This window comes from Bubalus bubalis, chromosome 6, assembly GCF_019923935.1.
Source record: "Bubalus bubalis isolate 160015118507 breed Murrah chromosome 6, NDDB_SH_1, whole genome shotgun sequence".
Lineage (NCBI taxonomy): Eukaryota > Metazoa > Chordata > Mammalia > Artiodactyla > Bovidae > Bubalus > Bubalus bubalis.
The window spans coordinates 4971217-4992784 of record NC_059162.1 but is presented as its reverse complement, the minus strand read 5'-3'; positions in this window follow the sequence as shown (position 1 = coordinate 4992784).

Sequence of the window (21568 nt, the reverse complement as noted above, 5' to 3'; positions counted from 1 at the left end):
CTCCTATCAGACTCACCACGTTTTGAGGGCAGTGACCCAGTGATCATCCACTGTGGGATTAAGTGTCACTTCTAAGACTGAGATCAAGTAGGATCAGAGGGCAGAAAGAAACTGCATAAATATATAGTCAAAATTTCCCATACTATCCATCATTGTTGTACCCTTCCTTGCCTTGCATCTAGAGCTCTGTGGGGATTCATGAAGAAGGAACAGAAGTTCCTAGCTTGGGACAGTGCCCCTGTTCATACACTTTGTGGTGAAGGAGAGGTGACCCCACATTAGACTTCATGGGCAATGGTAAATAACAGACCAGATGGCAAGGAGCCTAGAAGGAAACAGATTGAAATACTGGGGACAAGTCAATCTTGGATACAGACACATAAAAGAAGATATTGGAGTGGGTATAACACCCACCAAAGAGCATTCCCCACATAAGTGTTAAATAAAAGAAAGGAAGAAAGTGAAAGTCACTCAGTTGTGTCCAACTCTTTGCAGCCCCATGGACTATACAGTCTGTGGAATTCTCCAGGCCAGAATACTGGAGTGAGTAGCCTTTCCTTTCTCCATGGGATCTTCTCAACCTAGGAATTGAACCCAGGTCTCTCACATTGCAGGTGGATACTTTACTAGCTGAGCCACCAGGGATCTAGTCAAATAAGTATATCAAATGATTTTATATAATGGACAAAAGAACAAAGTGTCCATGTTGACAGAGATGGAGGCTATGCATGGACTCAAGTGCATGAATTCCTAATAATAAAGACTGATATAACCATTGCTGCCATTGGAGGTTTAAATGTCAGCAACCAAGATCAGTACTTGACACCCTCATGGCACTATTTCTCTAAAATACCATATGGCCACTTGATGACAAGTAGACCACATTGGGTCACCTATATCCCAAAAGGGCCAGCAGTTTATCTTCACAGTGACCCATTTCTCAAATGGGTTGCCCTTTCTTGTTTACAAAGCCTCAGTCATCACCACTGTCTTACAGAGTGGCTGAGGCTGGGGCCCACTTCACAGGGTCCTCAGTGTGGGCACAAAGCAGGATCCAATGGTCATTTGACATACTATAATGGCAGAAGCAGCTGGCCTCATAGAATGCTGGGATGGCCTACAGAGGCACAGTTACAGCTCCAGCTCCAGCAGAGAGGCTATAATTTTAAGAAAGGGTTGGCAAATTCAGTCTACCACCTGTTTTTGTAAATAAAAGTTTTATTGGAACACGGCCATCCTTATTCATACACATATTGTCTATGGCTGCTTTTGCACTACAAGGGCAGACTTGAGTTGTTGTCACTGAAACCATATGGCCCACAAATTCTAGAATAATTACTATCTGGCTCTTTACAGAAAAAGTTTGCCAACCCCTCTGCTAGAGGATGTAATGCCATCAACTGGAAAAATGTATACACTGTTCCCCCGTAAGAAAAAAGATATAGTTTCAGGAATCAAGGGGTGGAGGCATCAATGGTCTTACCATCACAAAGAATGATTCACTGGATTTTGTGTTTCCAGTATCTAGTACTCTGGGTTATAGGTTCTGGTTTTCAAAAGAGCCACACTTTTTTTTTAGGAGACACAATAAGTGTCCCACTGAATTACATGATAAAGTGCTACTGTACAGAAAAGTGGATCTAAGTGGCATAAGCAATGGAACATAGTAGAGAGAGAGATGAATTATCCATAGTCTTTTGCAAGGAAGAACCTAATACCACTCTGCATGGAATGCAGTCAAAGGTTCCTTCTGCCTTAATTGTCAAAAATGGGTTTGCCCAAAATCATGACCTTCCCAGAGTAGCCCATATCCAGAGACTTTGCAAAGCAGAGGAGCAGAATTCTGGCTATCGGGGTGTAATGTGGCTAGTGATTATCTGGCGCCATCTCACAGGAATTGTGTGTATGCATTTCCTCCTCATTCCCCACTCAACGGCATCACGTTTGTAGTTTCAAGTCAGCCATGGTAGAGGAATTTAAGTGATGGAAATTGGCAAATACTACAAATCCAAATCGGGATTCCCACCCCACCCCCACCCCAGAGAGTTGGCTATTAAATATTTATCAGCACAGCACCAAGACACTTGTTGGGCAACAGTCACTCTGTAAGTCACTGCCAGGGTGAGTGAGGCTTGGTGTCATAGCTTTTCTCCTTCTTCTAACCAACACTACTTTCTCCCTTTCTTCCAGAGGTATTGAGCACCAATAAAAGTGTTAAATTTTATCTTATGTCTGCTTCCAGAAACACCAGGTTGCAATATAAGATTTTTAGTATAAATATTACTATTAGTAATCCTGGCATATAAGCAGCAAAAGAAGTTGTACTTATTTTAAGTGGTGTGATATATTGCAACTATATATTTGAATCAGGCTTTTGAACACATCAGTATAGAATTTTAACTATCAGCACTCTTAGAAAACCAAATGGCAAGCAAAGGACAGCTAACTTAAAGCTATGAAATCTTGTATTATTTCTGAAGGAAACATCAGCATGAAAATAAGGGTACTAGAACCAAACATCACAGGGAAAACTATTGTAGTTCAATTAAAAACTCATAATTAAAAGTCTTAGTTGAAATAGCCTAATGGAAATGCTCCCAGTACTAGTTAATCAATCACCTCTATACATAAAAATAGCTGCAACAAACCTTCTTAACAATATTTTAAGATCTTCAGTTCTGTTCAGTCACTCGGTCATGTCCGACTCTTTGCAACCCCATGAATTACAGCACGCCAGGCCTCCCTGTCGATCACCAACTCCTGGAGTTCACTCAAACTCATGTCCATTGAGTCGGTGATGCCATCCAGCCATCTCATCCTCTGTCGTCCCCTTCTCCTCCTGCCCCCAATCCCTCCCAGCATCAGAGTCTTTTCCAGTGACTCAACTCTTCTCATGAGGTGGCCAAAGTACTGGACTTTCAGCTTTAGCATCATTCCTTCGAAAGAACACCCAGGACTGATCTCCTTTAGGATGGACTGGTTGGATCTCCTTGCAGGCCAAGGGACTCTCAAGAGTCTTCTCCAACACCACAGTTCAAAAGCATCAATTTCTCAGCGCTCAGCTTTCTTCACAGTCCAACTCTGACATCCATACAAGACTACTGGAAAAACCATAGCCTTGACTAGACAGACGTTTGTTGCCAAAGTAATGTCTCTGCTTTTGAATATGCTATCTAGTTGGTCATAACTTTCCTTCCAAGGAGTAAGCAGCTTTTAATTTCATGGCTGCAGTCACCATCTGCAGTGATTTTGGAGCCCCAAAAAATAAAGTCTGACACTGTTTCCACTGTTTACCCATCTATTTCCCATGAAATTATGTGACCAGATGCCATGATCTTAGTTTTCTAAATGTTGAGATTTAAGCCAACTTTTTCACTCTCCACTTTCACTTTCATGAAGTGGCTTTTTAGTTCCTCTTCATTTTCTGCCATAAGGGTGGTGTCATCTGCATATCTGAGGTTATTGATATTTCTCCCGGCAATCTTGACTCCAGCTTGTGCTTCTTCCAATCCAGCGTTTCTCATGGTGTACTCTGCATATAAGTTAAATAAGCAGGGTGACCATATACAGCCTTGACGTACTCCTTTTCCTATTTGGAACTAGTCTGTTGTTCCATGTCCAGTTCTAACTATTTCTTCCTGACCTGCATATAGGTTCCTCAAGAGGCAGGTCAGGTGACCTGGTATTCCCATCTCTTTCACAATTTTTCACAGTTTATTGTGATCCACACAGTCAAAGGCTTTGGCATAGTCAATAAAGTAGAAATAGATGTTTTTCTGGAACTCTCTTGCTTTTTCCATGATCCAGCAGATGTTGGAAATTTGATCTCCGGTTGCTCTGCCTTTTCTAAAACCAGTTTGAACATCTGGAATTTCACGGTTCATGTATTACTGAAGCCTGGCTTGGAGAATTTTGAGCATTACTTTACTAGTGTGTGAGATGAGTGCAATTATGTGGTAGTTTGAGCATTCTTTGGCATTGCCTTTCTTTGGGATTGGAATGAAAACCAGATCTTAAAATATAATAAATACCATCACTCACTCATGCTTCACAAAATATTCAATAAAATGTTACATAAAATTCTCAATTGCTCTTAAGATTGAAAAGCATTCTTTTTCATTGGTACAGTCACCAATTCTTGGTGTTTGGAGAAACAGAATGTGGGCATGTTGATGCCAAAGGAGTTATTCCTAACCTGAAATGTCCTAGAAAATTAAAGGGGGAAATGTAGGGCCAAGCCCCTAAGTTCAATACATGGTAAGTATGGTCTTAGGTCCTAGATTAATATAGTCATCTGTAGCATACTACCAACACACACACACACACACACACACACACACACACACACACAAAACCCTTGCCTCAAAGCTAGATACTACCAGCTCCAAAATGTGTATTATTACCTTATCTGTTTTCTGTGGCTTTCTCACATTAGAGAATATGTTGCAACTCTTTCTCCATGCCCTTGAATACAACATTTTAATTTATCTTATACTTTTTAAACTGCCCCAGCCCTGTTTAAGTAAACAACACATTTTGCTTAATGTCCAGCTTAGATGTTGATACCTACCCTTTACCGGATTTAGACTTTAGCTTTGAGCAGCAGATGCAGGCTGGCTCCATTCACTTCTATACCTCTCTCCTGCAACCACATGTGGCAGGATGTTTCAGTCCTCCCATACCCCCTCTTCACTGCTCTAGCTTCCAGAAAGAAAGCACCAGTCAGTAACTCTTTATGACTTTGGAGAATAGGAATAATAGCAACAATTCTGAAACAAGAAAGCTACATTTCTAACAAGTTTTGGAATGTTCCCCCATCAGAATTACAGTGCTGTTGACTCATGATAAAAACTGTCATGATGATAAGACCGGATTTCCAAAGGGCTGTTGTTCCCAGCAAGGGAGGCCATGTGTCAAAACTCAGCCTGTGAAGCTACAGAGTGGAGTTGGAAAAAGCGGACAGAAAAGCAATGTTGAGACAGTAATGTAGGTAGGGAATAAGGGAGTTAGGGAGAGAAATAAAGCCTTTCAAAGAAGAAGATGCATTTAAAGAGAAATTATATATATATATATATGTATCTCTGTTTTCTGTATTGTAGGTTGCCCTGAATGACACTTATGGCAGTTTTACAGAGATCTAGACTAAAGATCTATGTTATTTTCAAGGTTTCTGGAGGCAGATTATCATTTCATTAAATGTTGCTATGAAGTTATGCTATAAGGCAGTTAGGTTTCTATAAGTTAGATGGAGAAAAGTATATACCCTACATTGAGTTCTTCATTTTTGTCAGTATACATTTAAACTGAATTAGCTGGAGTAAAAGCCAAATAAATGAAGATTCAGTCCACACAACTTGAAAAGCTCAGTGATTCTAAGATGCTCTATATTTTAATGAGATGGAATGTTATGTGTATATATATATATATATAATTCCAAAATTTATGCCTAATTTATAATCAGAGCCCCATAAAGATTTATTTACTTTTCCCTACTTATCTCTTCTCTCCAAATGATGAATAATAATTCATCAAAAATAGCACATCAAAATAGTTGAGAATACTATAAATTATGCAGAAAAAGAGAACAAAGAGGCTAAGATGTCAATCATGAAGAATTAAACTGTTAACTGACCTCCAGCCTTTTAGGCAAAGTGAGGAATCAGTGTGTCCTAAGACCCTAAAATGCTTTGATTATGCTAATCCTTTGAGTTATTTTTAAGAATTTTTGAGAATACTGCCTCCAGGTTCTCTTTAGTGATATCAGGCTCTTCCTTTGTAGATACTACTTTTTTTCATGCTTCCATTTTTCTCTTCCACCTTCCTTAGGCACTCAGCACCATCATCCCAAGTATTTACATCTTATAGTAGGGAAAACAACTGGTTATCATCCTATTTGTCAGCTGTAGTCAGTTCATGTAGTGACTCCCTGAAGGCTGCCTCAGAATTCTTCTCAACATATTACTGGGCAGAATGTGAGGGTAAATGTGCTGATTAATCAGTTTACTCATGATGCTTTTGATGGGTTGGGAGGCTGATGGTATTATTGTACAGCTTACCTGTCAAATCAACTTTTGTGTAATTTTAAGTCATTAAGCTAGTAGCCTGGCTTCCCACTCCACCTGAATACTTTAAATATTTAATATTTTTATTATGAAATATTTAAAATATTTATTTAAATATCTATAAATACAAATAGAGATATTTAAATATCTCTACAAATGTAAAGATAATAGAATAATTAAACTGATTTATCCAAAATTTAGATCCATCTAATATCAGTACATAGCCAGTCTTCCTACAGCTATTTCTCCAAGCTCCACATTCTCTTATTTCAAGATTATTATGAAATAAATCCCATAAATTAGACTATTTCATATGAAAATATTTCAATATGTATCTCTAAAGAGACAAGTACCTTTTTAATACTTGTATTATCCATTTCCTCCTAGTAAAGGAATGAAAGATTCCACAGTTTGGGGGAAGCAGATGTTCTCCTCTGGATTGCCAAAATCACATAGAATAGCACCTTCTTGCCTTTTACAAAACTGGTGATTTGAGAATTACAGGTGATTGTGTTCAATTGGAAGGGAGATTTTTGTCTGCTTTTTCTGAGTGGGCAGACTCCATCGTACATGTACAGGCAGAAAGTATGGGAAATGTGAGTGAAGCAGTAGGCAATGTGAGACATGATGTGAACCAAGCCCTTCCAAACACTGATGAGAATGAACGACCAGTCTGGCTCCAATTTCATTAAGATAAAAACCAAATTGGCTCCTGGTCAACAAAAATTATGCTCCTGGGTTGGGGGGCGGGGGCGGGGACTTGTTGAAGCAATGGTTCGGTATTACACAAAATATTCAATAAAGAGTCTTATTAGATTCTGGTTTCTAATTCTATACAGCATCAATAAAAGTTAAGGAGAGTCAAGAAAACTATCCTCATGTTCCATTTCCTAAGAAGGGCTGATTCTGGAGGTTGAATTTTAGTCACAAGGAACTGGAATCAGGTTTGTGTCTGTGTGTGCGTGCTCAGTCACTTCAGTAGTCTCTGACTCTTTTGAGAAACCATGGACTGTAGCCCGCCAGGCTCCTTTGTCCATGGGATTCTCCAGGCAAGAATACTGGAGTGGGTTGCCATTTCCTCCTCCAGAGGATCTTCCCAACCGAGGGATTAAAACTGCATCACCTGTGCCTCCTGCATTGCAGGCGATTCTTTACCCCCTGAGGTTTATGTGTAACTACCTTATCCGCTCATTCTCGGTGAAGCCATGACAAGTAAGCAAATATCACACAATATGGACATATGAACTTGATTATTTGAAAGGGCTATTTCAACAAGCCAAAATTATAGAATCATTTTCTCTCAACCCATGGTTCTTTTTTTATTTTTTTCTATAGCCATAGCTTAAATGATCATCTCAGTTTCTGGCAAAATAAAGTGCTTTTTATGTGCAATGTCTGTGCTTACTCTCTGCTTCTTCATTTCATATCAGTCACCCAGTTGCGTTTCACTCTTCTCGACCACATGGACTGTAGCCTGCAAGGCCTTTCTGTCCATGGAGTTTTCCAAGTAAGAATACAAGAGTTGGTTGCCATTTTCTACTCCAGGGGATCTTCCCAACCCAGGGATCAAACCCAAGTGTCTTGTGTCTACCACATTGGCAGGTGGATTCCTTAACACGGCACCATCTGGGAGGCTGGTACTCTCTGCACTGCTCCTCATTTCCACACAAATCCAACAACCAGAACTGCACGAACTAATCAGTGCTGTTCCTCTTTGCTTGTCTAAGACTCCATTGCTCTATCCAGGACTTCCTCATTTCCAGGGAATTTCCATTCTCTCAAGCTGCTCATGGAGCTATTTTATTCCCTCTCCTCAGATGTATGCCTATCCATGAAATGTCTATGAATAATACTCTGATTTCACAAAGCACACTAAATAAGCCCCTGGCTGATTTTGTGTCACTTATTCCCCCCTCCCCCTTAGAAAGTGGATAACTCAGAGCAAGCTGGCTGACTACTAATAAATGTATAGCAGACAGCAAGCAACATTGTGTCCATTGTCGCCTGAGTCCCTCCACCTTACACAAGATAAAGTCAGTTCATACCAGTGAAGGAGCTATCTGTGTGTCGATCTCTTTTATATGTATGTTCTTGATCTACCCCTGCTCCTATAACAAAATACCACAGATTAGGGGACTTAAACAAAAGAAATTTATTTTTCACAGTTCTGGGAATGAGAAGTCCAAAATCAAGGTACCAGTAAAGTTGGTGTCTGCTGAGAGACTGATTCCTGATTCATAGATGTCTCTCTCCTCTTACTGTGTCCTCACATGGTTGAAGCAGCAAGGGAGCTCTCTGAGATCCTTTATAAAGTCACTAATCCCATTCATGAGGCTCCACCCTCATGACTTAATCATTTCCCAAGGGCCACCCCAACCTTCTCACACCATCACATATGAATTTGGAAGGTAGGGTATACAATCATTCAGTCTATAGCACACATCTTGACTATGCATTGCTATATGCCTTAGAGTTAATACATACAGTTTTCTAAAAGTGTTTTGTGATGAAAGGCATGACACAAATGTAAGTTCTCACTATTGCTTGCATTATAGCTTTGATATAATCTACTTTACTAGAACAATCATAAAATTACATATTTTTCCAATCATCAAGTGAAATATAGAATATTCTTTCCCAAGCACAAAACAAACCCATATTGGATTTTATAACTTTGATAGATACTATTTTATTGTTACTCTTATATTATGCCTCCGTACTTTCTTTTATGCATCACCTTTTCACAAAATGCAAAGAATGGTCCCTCAGTGATTGTTTAATCCTACTGTATTGCAAGTAAAGAGAAATATCTTCAATCACCTCTTCCCTCTTACAAAGGAAGCAATAGCCTCACAGACAAGGAAGGCTCACAGACAGTATCAAAGGAGATCATCACTGAAAATGTCCAAGTCCCCTCATTTGAACCACATTGGGAAAAGGGCAAGTGTAGGGATGTTTCAACCCACTGCCATGGGCTTCATGTGGTTCTTTAGAGCTTCATGTGCAAGCATTGTGGCATCTGCAGAAAAGAAAAAAAAAATAAAGTTACAGTAACAGTTTATAGAGATAAATAACTAAACATAAAATTTATTGTTTTTAATTTAATTATTTATTTAAACTTCAAAATTTCATAGGAGAAAAAAATGCATCAATGGTGTAGTTAATTTACCATAGAGGGCAATATGAACATCATAGTTGCCTTACAAAATGGTGAGAAAAAAGCTATTCAATAAGTTTAATCAAAGCCAGATAATAATTTGTCAGTGATGCTGAAGAAAATACTCTAGGCATCCTTGATTGCTCTCTTTCCCTTTCATTACATCTCTACCAGTGCCATGAGTTCTGAGGCCAACCACAAAGGTTAAAAAGTGGACAGTGGCCCAATTCTTGGAAATCCCCCCACTTTCCCCAAATAGTTGGAATAATCCTCCCATTCATTTACCTATGAAATTAGCCAGCCCATAAAAATTAGCCATGCCATATTTCAAAGCCGCTGTCTCCTTCTGAGATGGCCCACACTCTATGAGCATGTTTCTCTCTAAATAAATCTGCTTCTTACCTAAAAACAAACAAACAAATAAATTCTTTCTAAAATCTTCTGAAAATTCTGCCTTTTAAATTATGTAGATCATGACCTAGTAGTTATGTCATACAAACAGAAGATATTTATGGGCTGACAAAAAAATTCAGAATTACCCTCTGTCCTGCTATTTTTTTCTCCCAGATACATTGTGTGTGTGTGTGTGTGTGTGTGTGTGTGTGTGTGTTTCTCTGCCATGCTCTATATCTGCAGTAGGACTGCCCTTGCAAACAGCATTCCTCATATTCCTGTGCCAGCTGGCAATGGGAGGCCTTCACTGGAGATTGGGAGATGAAAGAAAAAGATCATGGCATTTCTTCCTTATTTGCTCCACTCCTAAGGACAGCTCAATTTCTATGCTTCTGGTGTTCCCTGAACACTCCTTTTTGTTTTACCCCTTAACTAAAAAGTGGCCCCTTCTTTAAAGTCTTTCATCTGAACCATTTGAGGTGAGTTCTCTTTTGCTGTGTCCTTGACTTTTATACAGGCTCTCCCAGTAAATCAGATGGTAAAGAATACACCTGCAATGCAGGGCACCAAGATTTGATCCCTGGGTTGGGAAGATCCCCTGGAGAAGAGAATGGCTACCCACTCCAGGATTCTTGCCATGGGCAGAAGAGCCTCTTATGGGGTCATAAAGAGTCGGATAGCATTTAGCAACTAATGCTTTCATTTTTTTTCTACTTGACTTCAATACATCTAGAACAGCTTGGGGTAGCTAAGACAGCCAAATTCCCAAAGACATGAAGTTTTAAGGTAAAATTTCTCAGTGATCTGGAAGAGTTTAAAGAACAATGCCGATCATTAGCATCAAGGCAAAAATAGATAAGGTAAATCTAAAGTGAAGAACTGAAAACAAATCCATAGTATAAGAAAACAATAGTGAAAAATGAGTGAAAAAAGCCCCTGGAAAATAAGAGTAGTGATGAAAACTAAGAATGCAGAGTATTCGGGAAGGTGCTGCATCACTAAAGAAAAATCTCAAAAAGAGATATATTATTAAGCCTTATAAAATGAATACTTTTTAAATTTTATGTTGCAAAATCATGCCCACAATTTTTTTTAGTGTTTTTTTTTAAATTAATTTATATATTTTAACTGGAGGTCAATTACTTTACAATATTATAGTGGTTTTTGCCATACATTGACATGAATCAGCCATGGGTGTACATGTGTCCCCCATCCTGAACTCCCTAGCCACCTCCCTCCCCATTCCATCCCTCAGGGTTGTCCCAGTGCACCAGCTTTGAGTGCCCTGTTTCATGCATTGAACTTGGACTGGTCATCTATTTCACATATGGTAATATACATGTTTCAATGCTATTCTCTCAAATTATCCCAAACTTGCCTTATCCCAATGAGTCCAAAAGTCTCTTCTTTATCTCTGTGTCTTTTTTGCTGTCTCACATATTGGGTCATCGTTACCATATTTCTAAATTCCATATATATGCGTTAGTATACTGTATTGGTGTTTTTCTTTCTATAATAGGCTCTATAATAGGCTCCAGTTTCATCCACCTCATTAAAACTGATTCAAATGTATTCTTTTTAATAGCTGAGTAACATTACATTGTGTATATGTACCATGGCTTTCTTATCCATTCATCTGCCGATGGACATCTAGGTTGCTTCCATGTCCCAGCTATTGTAAACAGTGCTGTGATGAAATTGGGTTACATGTGTCTCTTTCAATTCTGGTTTCTTTGGTGTGTATGCCCAGCAGTGGGATTGCTGGGTCATGTGGCAGTTCTATTTCCAGTTTTTTGAAGAATCTCCACACTGTTCTCCATAGTGGCTGTACTAGTTTGCTTTCCCACCAACAGTGTATGAGGGTTCCTTTTTTTCTGCAACCTTTCCAACATTTTTGTATGTAGACTTTTTGATAGCAGCCATTCTGGTGTGAGATGGTATCTCATTGTGGTTTTGATTTGCATTTCTCTGATGATGAGTGATGTTGAGCATCTTTTCATGTGTTTGTTAGCCATCTGTATGTCTTTTTTGGATAAATGTCTGTTTAGTTCTTTGGCCCATTTTTTGATTGGGTGGCTTATTTTTCTGGTTTTGAATGACAAGGGCTGCTTGTATATTTTTGAGATTAATTCTTTGTCAGTTGCTTCAGTTGCTATTATTTTCTTCCATTGTGAAGGCTGCCTTTTCACCTTACTTATAGGTTCCTTCTTTGTGCAAGAGCTTTTAAGTTTAATTAGGTCCCATTTGTTTAATTTTGCTTTTATTTCCAATATTCTGGAAGGTGGGTCATAGAGGATCCTGCTGTGATTTATGTCAGAGAGTGTTTTGCCTATATTTTCCTCTAGGAGTTTTACATTTTCTGGTCTTACATTTAGATCTTTAATCCATTTTGAGTTTATTTTTGTATATAGTGTTAAAAATTATTTCATATGATGTTGTTTAAGACAAAATAACTCAATATAGTTTTATACTATTGTAAAAAAAAAAAAGTATTCTAGTTTTGTTCTTTTACAAGTGGTTAACCAGTTTTCCCAGCACCACTTGTTAAAGAGCTTGTCTTTTCTCCATTGTATATTCTTGCCTCCTTTGTCAAAGATAGGTGCCCATAGGTGTGTGGATTTATCTCTGGGCTTTCTATTTTGTTCCAATGATCTATATGTCAGTCTTTGTGCCAGTACCATACTGTCTTGATGACTGTGGCTTTGTAGTACAGTCTGAAGTCAGGCAGGTTGATTCCTCCAGTTTCATTCTTCTTTCTCAAGATTGCTTTGGCTATTTGAGGTTTTTTGTGTTTCCATACAAACTGTGAAATTATTTGTTCTAGTTCTCGGAAAAATACCATTGATAGCTTGATAGGGATTGCATTGAATCTATAGATTGTTTTGGGTAGTATACTCATTTTCACTATATTGATTCTTCTGATCCATGAACATGGTATATTTCTCCATCTATTTGTGTCATCTTTGATATCTTTCACCAGTGTTTTATAGTTTTCTATATATAGGTCTTTTGTTTCTTTAGATAGATTTATTCCTAAGTATCTTATTCTTTTCAGTGCAATGGTGAATGTAATTGTTTCATTAATTTCTCTTTCTGTTTTCTCATTGTTAGTGTATAGGAACGCAAGGGGTTTCTGTGTGTTAATTTTATATCCTGCAACTTTACTATATTCATTGATTAGCTGTAGTAATTTTCTGGTGGAGTCTTTAGAGTTTTCTATGTAGAGGATCATGTTATCTGCAAACAGCAAGAGTTTTATGTCATCTTTTCCCAATCTGGATTCCTTCTATGTCTTTTTCTTCTCAGATTGCTGTGGCTAAAATTTCCAAAACTATATTGAATAGTAGTGGTGACCCTAGGCATCCTTGTCTTGTTCCTGACTTTAGGGGATATGTTTTCAATTATTCACCATTGAGGATAAGGTTTGGTGTGGGTTTATCATAAATGGCTTTTATTATGCTGAGGTATGTTCCTTCTATGTCTGCTTTCTGGAGGGTTTTTATCATAAATAGATGTTGAATTTTGTCAAAGGCTTTCTCTGAATCTATTGAGATAATCATATGGTTTTATCTTTCAATTTCTTAATGTGGTTTATAACATTGATTAATTTATGAATATTGATGAATCCTTGCATCCCTGGGATAAAGCCCACTTGGTCATGATGTATGATCTTTTTAATATGTTGTTGGATTCTGTTTGCTAGAATTTTGTTAATGATTTTTGCATATATGTTCCTCAGTGATATTGGCCTGTAGTTTTCTTTTTTTGTGGCATCTTTGTCTGGTTTTGCTATTCGGGTGATTGTAGCCTCATAGAATAAGTTTGGAAGTTTATCTTCTTCTGCAATTTTCTGGAAGAGTTTGAGTAGGATAAGTGTTAGCTCTTCTCTAAATTTTTGGTAGAATTCAGCTGTGACGCCATCGGTCATTTGCTGAAAGTTTCTGATTACAGTTTCGATCTTCATACTTGTGATGGGTCTGTTAAGATTTTCTATTTCTTCCTGGTTCAGCTTTGGAAAGTTATACTATTCTAAGAATTTGTCCATTTCTTCCAAGTTGCCCATTTTATTGGCATATAGTTGCTGATAGTAGTCTCATGATCCTTTGTATTTCTGTGTTGTCTGTTGTGATTTATCCATTTTCATTTCTAACTTTGTTGATTTGATTCTTCTCCCTTTTTTTCTTGATTATTCTAGCTAAGGTTTTGTCTATTTTATCTTCTCAAAGAACCAGCTTTTAGTTTTGTTGATATTTGCTATGGTCTCTTTGTTTCTTTTGCATTTATTTCTGCCCTAATTTTTACGATTTGTTTCCTTCTACTAACCCTGGAATTTTTCATTTCTTCTTTTTCCAGTAGCTTTAGATGTAGCTGCTGCTGCTAAGTAACTTCAGTCATGTCCAACTCTGTGCAGCCCCATAAATGGCAGCCTACCAGGCTCCTCCATCCCTGGGTTTCTCCAGGCAAGAACACTGGAGTGAGTTGCCATTTCCTGCTCTGATGCATGAAAGTGAAAAGTGAAAATGAAATCGCTCAGTCGTGTCTGACTCTTTGTGACCCCAGGGACTATGGCCTACCAGGCTCCTCCATCCATGGGATTTTCCAAGCAAGAGTACTTGAGAGTTAAGTTATATATTGATTTTTCTCCTGTTTCTTGAGGTAAGCTTGTATTGCTATGAACCTTCCCCTTAGCACTGCTTTTACTGAATCTCATAGGTTTTAGGCTGTTGTGTTCTCATTTTTATTCGTTTCTATGCATATTTTCATTTCTTTTTTTAATTTCTTCTGTGATTTGTTGGTTATTCAGAAGTGTGTTGTTTAGCCTCCATATGTTTGAATTTTTCATAGTTTTTTTTTTTCTTGTAGTTGACATCTAATCTTACTGTATTGTGATCAGAAAAGATCACAAGGCTAGATTTATGGCCCAGGATGTGATCTATCCTGGAGAAGTTTCCATGTGCACTTGAGAAAAAGGTGAAATTCATTGTTTTGGGGTGAAATGTCCTATAGACATCAATTAGGTCTCACTGGTCCATCGTATCATTTAAAGTCTGTGTTTCATTGCTAATTTTCTGTTTAGTTGATCTATCTATAGGTGTGAGTGGGGTATTAAAGCCTCCCACTATTATTGTGTTATTGTTAATTTCCCCTTTCATACTTGTTAGCATTTGCCTTACATATTGTGGTGCTCCTATGTTGGGTGCATATATATTTATAATCGTTATGTCTTCTTCTTGGATTGATCCTTTGATCATTATGTAGTGTCTTTCTTTGTCTCTTTTCACAGCCTTTATTTCAAAGTCTATTTTATCTGATATGAGTATTGCTACTCCTGCTTTCTTTTGGTCTCCATTTGTGAGAAATATCTTTTTCCAGCCCATCACTTTCAGCCTGTATGTGTCCCTTGTTTTGAGGTGGGTCTCTTACAGGCAGCATATATAGGGGTCTTGTTTTTGTATTCATTTAGCCATTCTTTGTCTTTTGGTTGAGGCAGTCAACCCATTTACATTTAAGGTAGTTATTGATAAATATGATCCCTTTGCCATTTACTTTGTTGTTTGGGTTTGAGTTTATAAATCTTTTCTGTGTTTCCTGTCTAGAGAAGGTTTTTAACATTTGTTGAAGAGCTGGTTTGGTGGTGCTGAATTCTCTCAGTTTTTGCTTGTCTATAAAGCTCTTGATTTCTCCTTTATATTTGAATGAGATCCTTGCTAGGTACAGTAATCTGATTGTAGATGTTTCTCTTTCATCACTTTAAGTATTTCCTGCCATTCCCTTCTGGACTGAAGAGTTTCTATTGAAAGATCAGCTGTTATCCTTATGGAAATCCCCTTGTGCTTTTTTTGTTGTTTCCCCCCCCCCCTTGTTGCTTGTAGTATTTGTGATTTGTGTTTGATCTTTGTTAATTTGATTAATATGTGTCTTGGGATGTTTCACCTTGGGTTTATCCTGTTTGGGACTCTCTGGTTTTCTTGGACTTGAGTGGTTGTTTCCTTCCCCGTTTTAGGGAAAATTTCAACTATCATCTCCTCAAGTATTTTCTCAATGTCTTTGTTTTTGTCTTCTTCTTCTGGGACTCCCATGATTCGAATGTTGGGGTGTTTAACATTGTCCCAGAGGTCTCTGAGGTTGTCCTCATTTCTTTTCATTCTTTTTTTTCTTTTTTCCTCTCTGCTTCATTTATTTCCACAATTCTATCTTCTACCTCACTTATCCTATCTTCTACCTCCGTTATTCTACTGTTGGTTCCCTCCAGAGTGCTTTTGATCTCAGCTATTGCATTATTCAGGCTTCCCTGGTAACTCAGATGGTAAGGCATCTGCCTACAATTCAGGAGACCCAGGTTTGATCCCTGGGTTGGGAAGATCCCCTGGAGAAGGAAATGGCAACCCCCTCCAGTACTCTTGCCTGGAAAATCCCATGGACTGAGGATCTTGGTAGGCTACAGTCCATGGGGTCACATTATTGATTTACTCTTTTTTATTTCTCCTAAGTCCTTGTTAAACTTTTCTTTCACTTTCTCAATCCTTGTCTCCAGACTATTCATCTGTAATTCCATTTTGTTTTCAAGATTTTGGATCATTTTTACTATCATTATTCTGAATTCTTTTTCAGGTAGACTCCTTATCTCCTCCTCTTTTGTTTGGTTTGGTGGGCATTTATCATGTTCCTTTACCTTCTGAATATTTCTCTGCCTTTTCATCTTGTTTAGATTGCTGTGTTTGGGGACACCTTTCTATGTGCTGGAAGTTTGTGGTTCCTCTTTATTGTGGAGATTCCTCCCTGTGGGTGGGGTTGGAAGAGTGGCTTGTCAAGGTTTCCTGGCTAGGGAAGCTTGTGTCAGTGTTCTGGTGGTGGAGCTGGATCTCTTCAATCTGGAGTGCAATAAAGTGTCTAGTAGCGAATTTTGAGGTGTCTATGCATTTGGTGTGACTTTTGGCCACCTATGTTTTAATGCTCAGGCTTATCTTCCTGTGTTGTTGGAGAATTAGCTTGGTATGTCTTGCTCTGAAACTTGTTGGCTCTTGGGTGGAGCTTGGGTTCAGTGTAGGTATGGAGGCTTTTGGATGAGCTCTTGTCGATTAATATTCCCTGGAGTCAGGAGTTTTCTGGTGTTCTCTAGTTTTGGATTTAAGCCTCCTGCCTTTGGCTTTCAGTCTTATTCTTACAGTAGCCTCAAGCCTTCTCCATCCATACAACACTGATGATAAAACATCTAGATTAATTGTGAAAAGATTCTTCACAGTGAGGGACAGCCAGAGAGGTTCACAGAGTTACATGGAGAAGAGAAGTGGGAGGAGGGAGATAAAGGTGACCAGGAGTAGAGGAGGGGGAGTCAAAAGGGGAGAGAGCAATCTAGCCAGTAATCAATTCCCTGTGTGCTCTCTGCAGTCTGGAGCATTCAGAGAGGTTCACAGAGTTACATAGAGAAGAGAAGAGGGAGGAAGGAGATAGAGGTGACCAGGAGAAGAGGAGGAGTCAAAAGGAGAGAAACAAATCTAGCCAGTAATCAGTTCCTGAAGAGTTCTCCATGGCCCAGAACACCCAAAGAGATTCACAGAGTAGAGAAGAGAAGGGGGAGGGAGGAGATAGAGATAACCTGGGAGAGAAAAAGGAGAGTCAAAAGGGGAGAGAGCAATCTAGCCAGTAATCACAATTCTAAGTAAAAATGGGTACTGAAGATTGGATTCTTAAAGGTACAAAATTGATAACAAATATTAAAAAGTAAAGATTAAAAATCTAGAGTAGAGGTTAGACTCTCAAAAATACAATGTTTTTTTAAAAATCACAAAAATTATAAAATATATATATATGAAATTTGCTTTAAAAATTGGGTCTTTTTTTTTTCAAGGTAATAGTAGTTTTTAAAAATTAAAAGAGTTATAAAGAATTTGAAAATTAAAAAATGATAATAACAAAATACATCTAGAAATTTATCTGGAGCTGTTGAGGGCAGTGTGGGGTCAGTTCAGTTTCAGATAGTCCCTGTTCCAGCTTATACTTCTCAAGGTCTATAGGCCCATTCCAATATAGTCAGTGCTAACTACAGGGTTTTACTCTGTTGCACCTGTCACTTCCAAAGCAATTCCCTCTTTGTTTATTTTGGCTTATATGTTTGTAAGTCTCTTCAGTGTCTAATTTCTGCCCTGACACAAGGAGGCAAAGGTGGTCGTTTATTAAGGCTCACTTGTTCAGTTGTGCTGTGGGGAGGGAGGAACACTGGGGAGTGCTTGCAGTGTCTGGGCCATACTAGGTTTGCCCCCGCTCACAGCGTGTGTGCTTTCCCAGTCTACACTACTCAGGCTCAAGGTTGTTCTACAGGGGAACTGTCTAAAGCAGGCCCTGGTTTGTGTACACTTCCCAGGTCTAAGCCTCTCAGGTTCAGGTTCTTGGGTATTCCACAAAAACACATACTCGGTTGGGCCTTCGTTTTGTGCCCTTCACAGGTCCGAGCAGCTCAGGTGACCAGGTGCTTGGCAAGCACACTCTCCCCAGGTGGGTGGTGTGTCTTATCACCTCCCCCTTCCCAGCTACTCAGTTTTCGGGGTGCACCACAAGAGCGCCATCTCAGGTGTGCCGTGTGTCTCTTCTGGGAAATTGATTTCTGACTGCAACCCTCCTGGCGGATGTCAACCATCCAGGATCCCAGGAAGGCTTGATTAGTAACTGGGAGCCTGCTCACAATTTGCTGGAGGATGTCATCTCTGGGGCCAAGATTGCCCATCGCTTTCCAGCTCTGGTTGTCATCTGCCTGCCTCTCTGCCTCCAGCGGGGGGAGGGGCCTGTCTGCAGCCGGCTAGCTCTCCTCTGGTATTTGCTTAGTCCTTTGTTCTGTGAGCAGGCCAGGCTGTGCCTTAAAGCTTTTCATGGGAAAGTTCTCTCTCTCCCCCCCCCCTCTTTTTTTTTTCCTCCCTCTCTCTCTCTCTCTCTGGCTATCCCACAGTTTGGGTTGCTATCTCACATTCAGTTCAGTTCAGTCGCTCAGTCGTGTCCGACTCTTTGTGACCCCATGAATCGCAGCATGCCAGGCCTCCCTGTCCATCACCAACTCCCGGAGTTCAGACTCACGTCCATTGAGTCAGCGATGCCATCCAGCCATCTCATCCTCTGTCGTCCCCTTCTCCTCCTGCCCCCAATCCCTCCCAGCATCAGAGTCTTTTCCAATGAGTCAACTCTTCACATTAGCTCCCTCAGATTGTCCTCAGATCATTCAGGCCTGGTCCTTACCCTAAGCAATGAAGCTCACACCTCCCTGTTCAGCCCCGGCTTGCTGCTGGCAGACGCGTGCATCTGGGCTACTTTTCCACTGGGAGTTGAGGTTAGGCGTGTAATCTGTGGGTTTGTTTTTTTTTCCCCTCCTGGTTATGCTGCCCTCTGAGATTCTAAAACTCCCCACAGACATGCCTGTGAGAGGGTTTCCTGGTGTTTGGAAACTCCTTCACAACTCCCTCATGAAGGGGTCTCCATTCCTAACTCTTTTGTCTCTCTTTTATCTTTTATATTTTGTCCTACCTCCTTTCAAAGAGAATGGGCTGCCTTTCTGGGTGTCTGATGTCCTCCGCCAGCATTCAGAAGTTGTTTTGTGGAATTTGTTCAGCATTCAAATGATCTTTCGATGAATTTGTAGGGAAGAAAGTGGTCTCCCTGTCCTAGTCCTTCACCGTCTTAGGACCACCAGCTATCGTGCCCTTATGTTAAAAATGCACTTCTTAAAGGAAGCATATGCTGGTCCTTGCTTTTTATTCAATTTGACAAGCTATGTCTTTTATTTGGGGGTATATGATCCATTTACATTTAATGTGATTACTGATGTGATTAGGATTAACTCTATCTAGAAGACAATTTCTTTCTCCTCTATTCTTTCTTCTTTTGGATTAACTAATGGCTCTTTTAAAGTGTCATTGTGGTTTTGTTGTTTTTGTTGTTGAATTTTTAGTTATAAATCTGCCATGTTATTTTAGAAGATGATCTGGGGGTTATAGTATCCATTTTTAACATATCAGTCTAGTTACAAGTGACAATATACTGTTTCACATATAACATAGGAAACTTATAGTAGTAATACTTCAATGTCTCCCCTTCTCTCTGATATGTTATTATTGCCATACATTTCACTTTTACATATGTTATAAATCCCACTACATTAATATTATTTTTGTTTAAATGTTTATTATAGTTTACATACTTACATAGTAATATTTTCTTATTATTGTATATTTTCCCATGTTGCAACTGTTTCTATCTTTATTCAGGTTCAAATTGTCATCTGGTATTGTTTTCCTCCTCCCCAAAGACTTCCTTTATCATCTCCTCTGAGTTAAGTGTGCAGATAATGAACACTACTTTCAACTGCTATGTATCTGGAAAAGTCTTTCTTTCACCCTCAAATTTGAAAACGATTCTTGCTGAATATAAAATTCCAGAATGATATCTTTCTCTTTCAATACTTAAATGATATTGCTCTGTCTTCTTGCTTGAATTTTTTCTTACAAAATAAACACTATTTTGGATCCTTAGAATTAAATGTGCCCTTTGTCTCAGTCTTCCTTTGTCTTTATTATAATAAAGATAGTCTCTTTATTATTTGAGCAAATCATTGTACTTTGGTATAATTTTCTTCATGCTTCTTATGCCTAGGGTTCATAAAATCTTATTATCTGTGAGGTTATAGGTTTTATCAGGTTTAGCAAAGTTTTGACCATTATTTCTTCAATTATTTTTCTTCACACCCCCCTCTCTTCTGTGGATTCTATTTATATGTATATTAGGTCTCTCACGGCTTTTCAAAACTCACTAATATTGCTTTAATTGCATATTTGTTTTTTTTTTTCCTATGTTTAATTTGGAATATTCCCACTGCTTTATTTTATTACACTTACTGATATTTTCTTCTGCACTGTCTAATCTAATCTATGATTCATCTCAGACATTTTAGTTTTTGTACTTTATCCTTTTAGATGCTGGATATTTTTGTTTTCCTATACCTAGTCAAAATTTTTTCTAAAATTAACTTACTTTAAATCAATTAAACTTTGAGGGGTCTTGTTTCTAAGATTTGTTAAGCAGGTCTAGATTATGATTAATCTAGACATAAATATTTTATACTATTGAGGCAATATTCCTCTGTATATTCTACTCAAATGTTTCATAAATCATGTGATTTTCTAGTCTTATTGGTGGGGCCAGGAACATTTCCTAAATGTGGACATGTTTCCTCTACTTTCTTTAGATGATTCTTTCCCCAGTTTGCCAGTTTCCTCACACACGTATGTTGATCATTGCTCCAGTAAAGACTCAAGGGTAACCTTTTGCATATCTCTGAAATGGTCTAGCTGTGCGACTTTCTCTTCTCTAGTAGTCTTTCCTATGAACTCTAGCTACCTTCATCTTCCTGCTTTCTCAACAATATCCCCTCTACTCATCCAGAGGGCTAGAACCACCATCAGTTACCCTTTCTTACACCATGACCCATGAACTCTCCATACAATAACATGAAACAATCATAGGTCACCTAATTTGTTTGACTGATGTCCAGAGACTTATATATCAGCTCAGTTCAGTTCAGTCACTCAGTCCTATCCAATTCTTTGCAACCCCATGGACTGCAGCACGCCAGGCCTCCCTGTCCATCACCAACTCCCAGAGTTTACTCAAACTCATATCCATTGAGTCGGTAATGCCATCCAGCCATCTCATCCTCTGTCGTCCTCTTCTCCTCCCGCCTTCAATCTTTCCCAGCATCAGGATCTTTTCAAATGAGTCAGCTTTTTGCATCAGGTGGCCAAAGTATAATTTTTCCTATACTTTGTTCAATTATTTTATGTGGAAAAAGGAAATACAATTTCTGTTATTCCATCTTGTTTCAAAGAGTAAGTACTGTGGCTGCTTTTATTTTTATATTGTTTTATTTTTTAATGCAGAGTTTGGAGAATAAATAGTTTAAGTCTAGAGAGCAAAA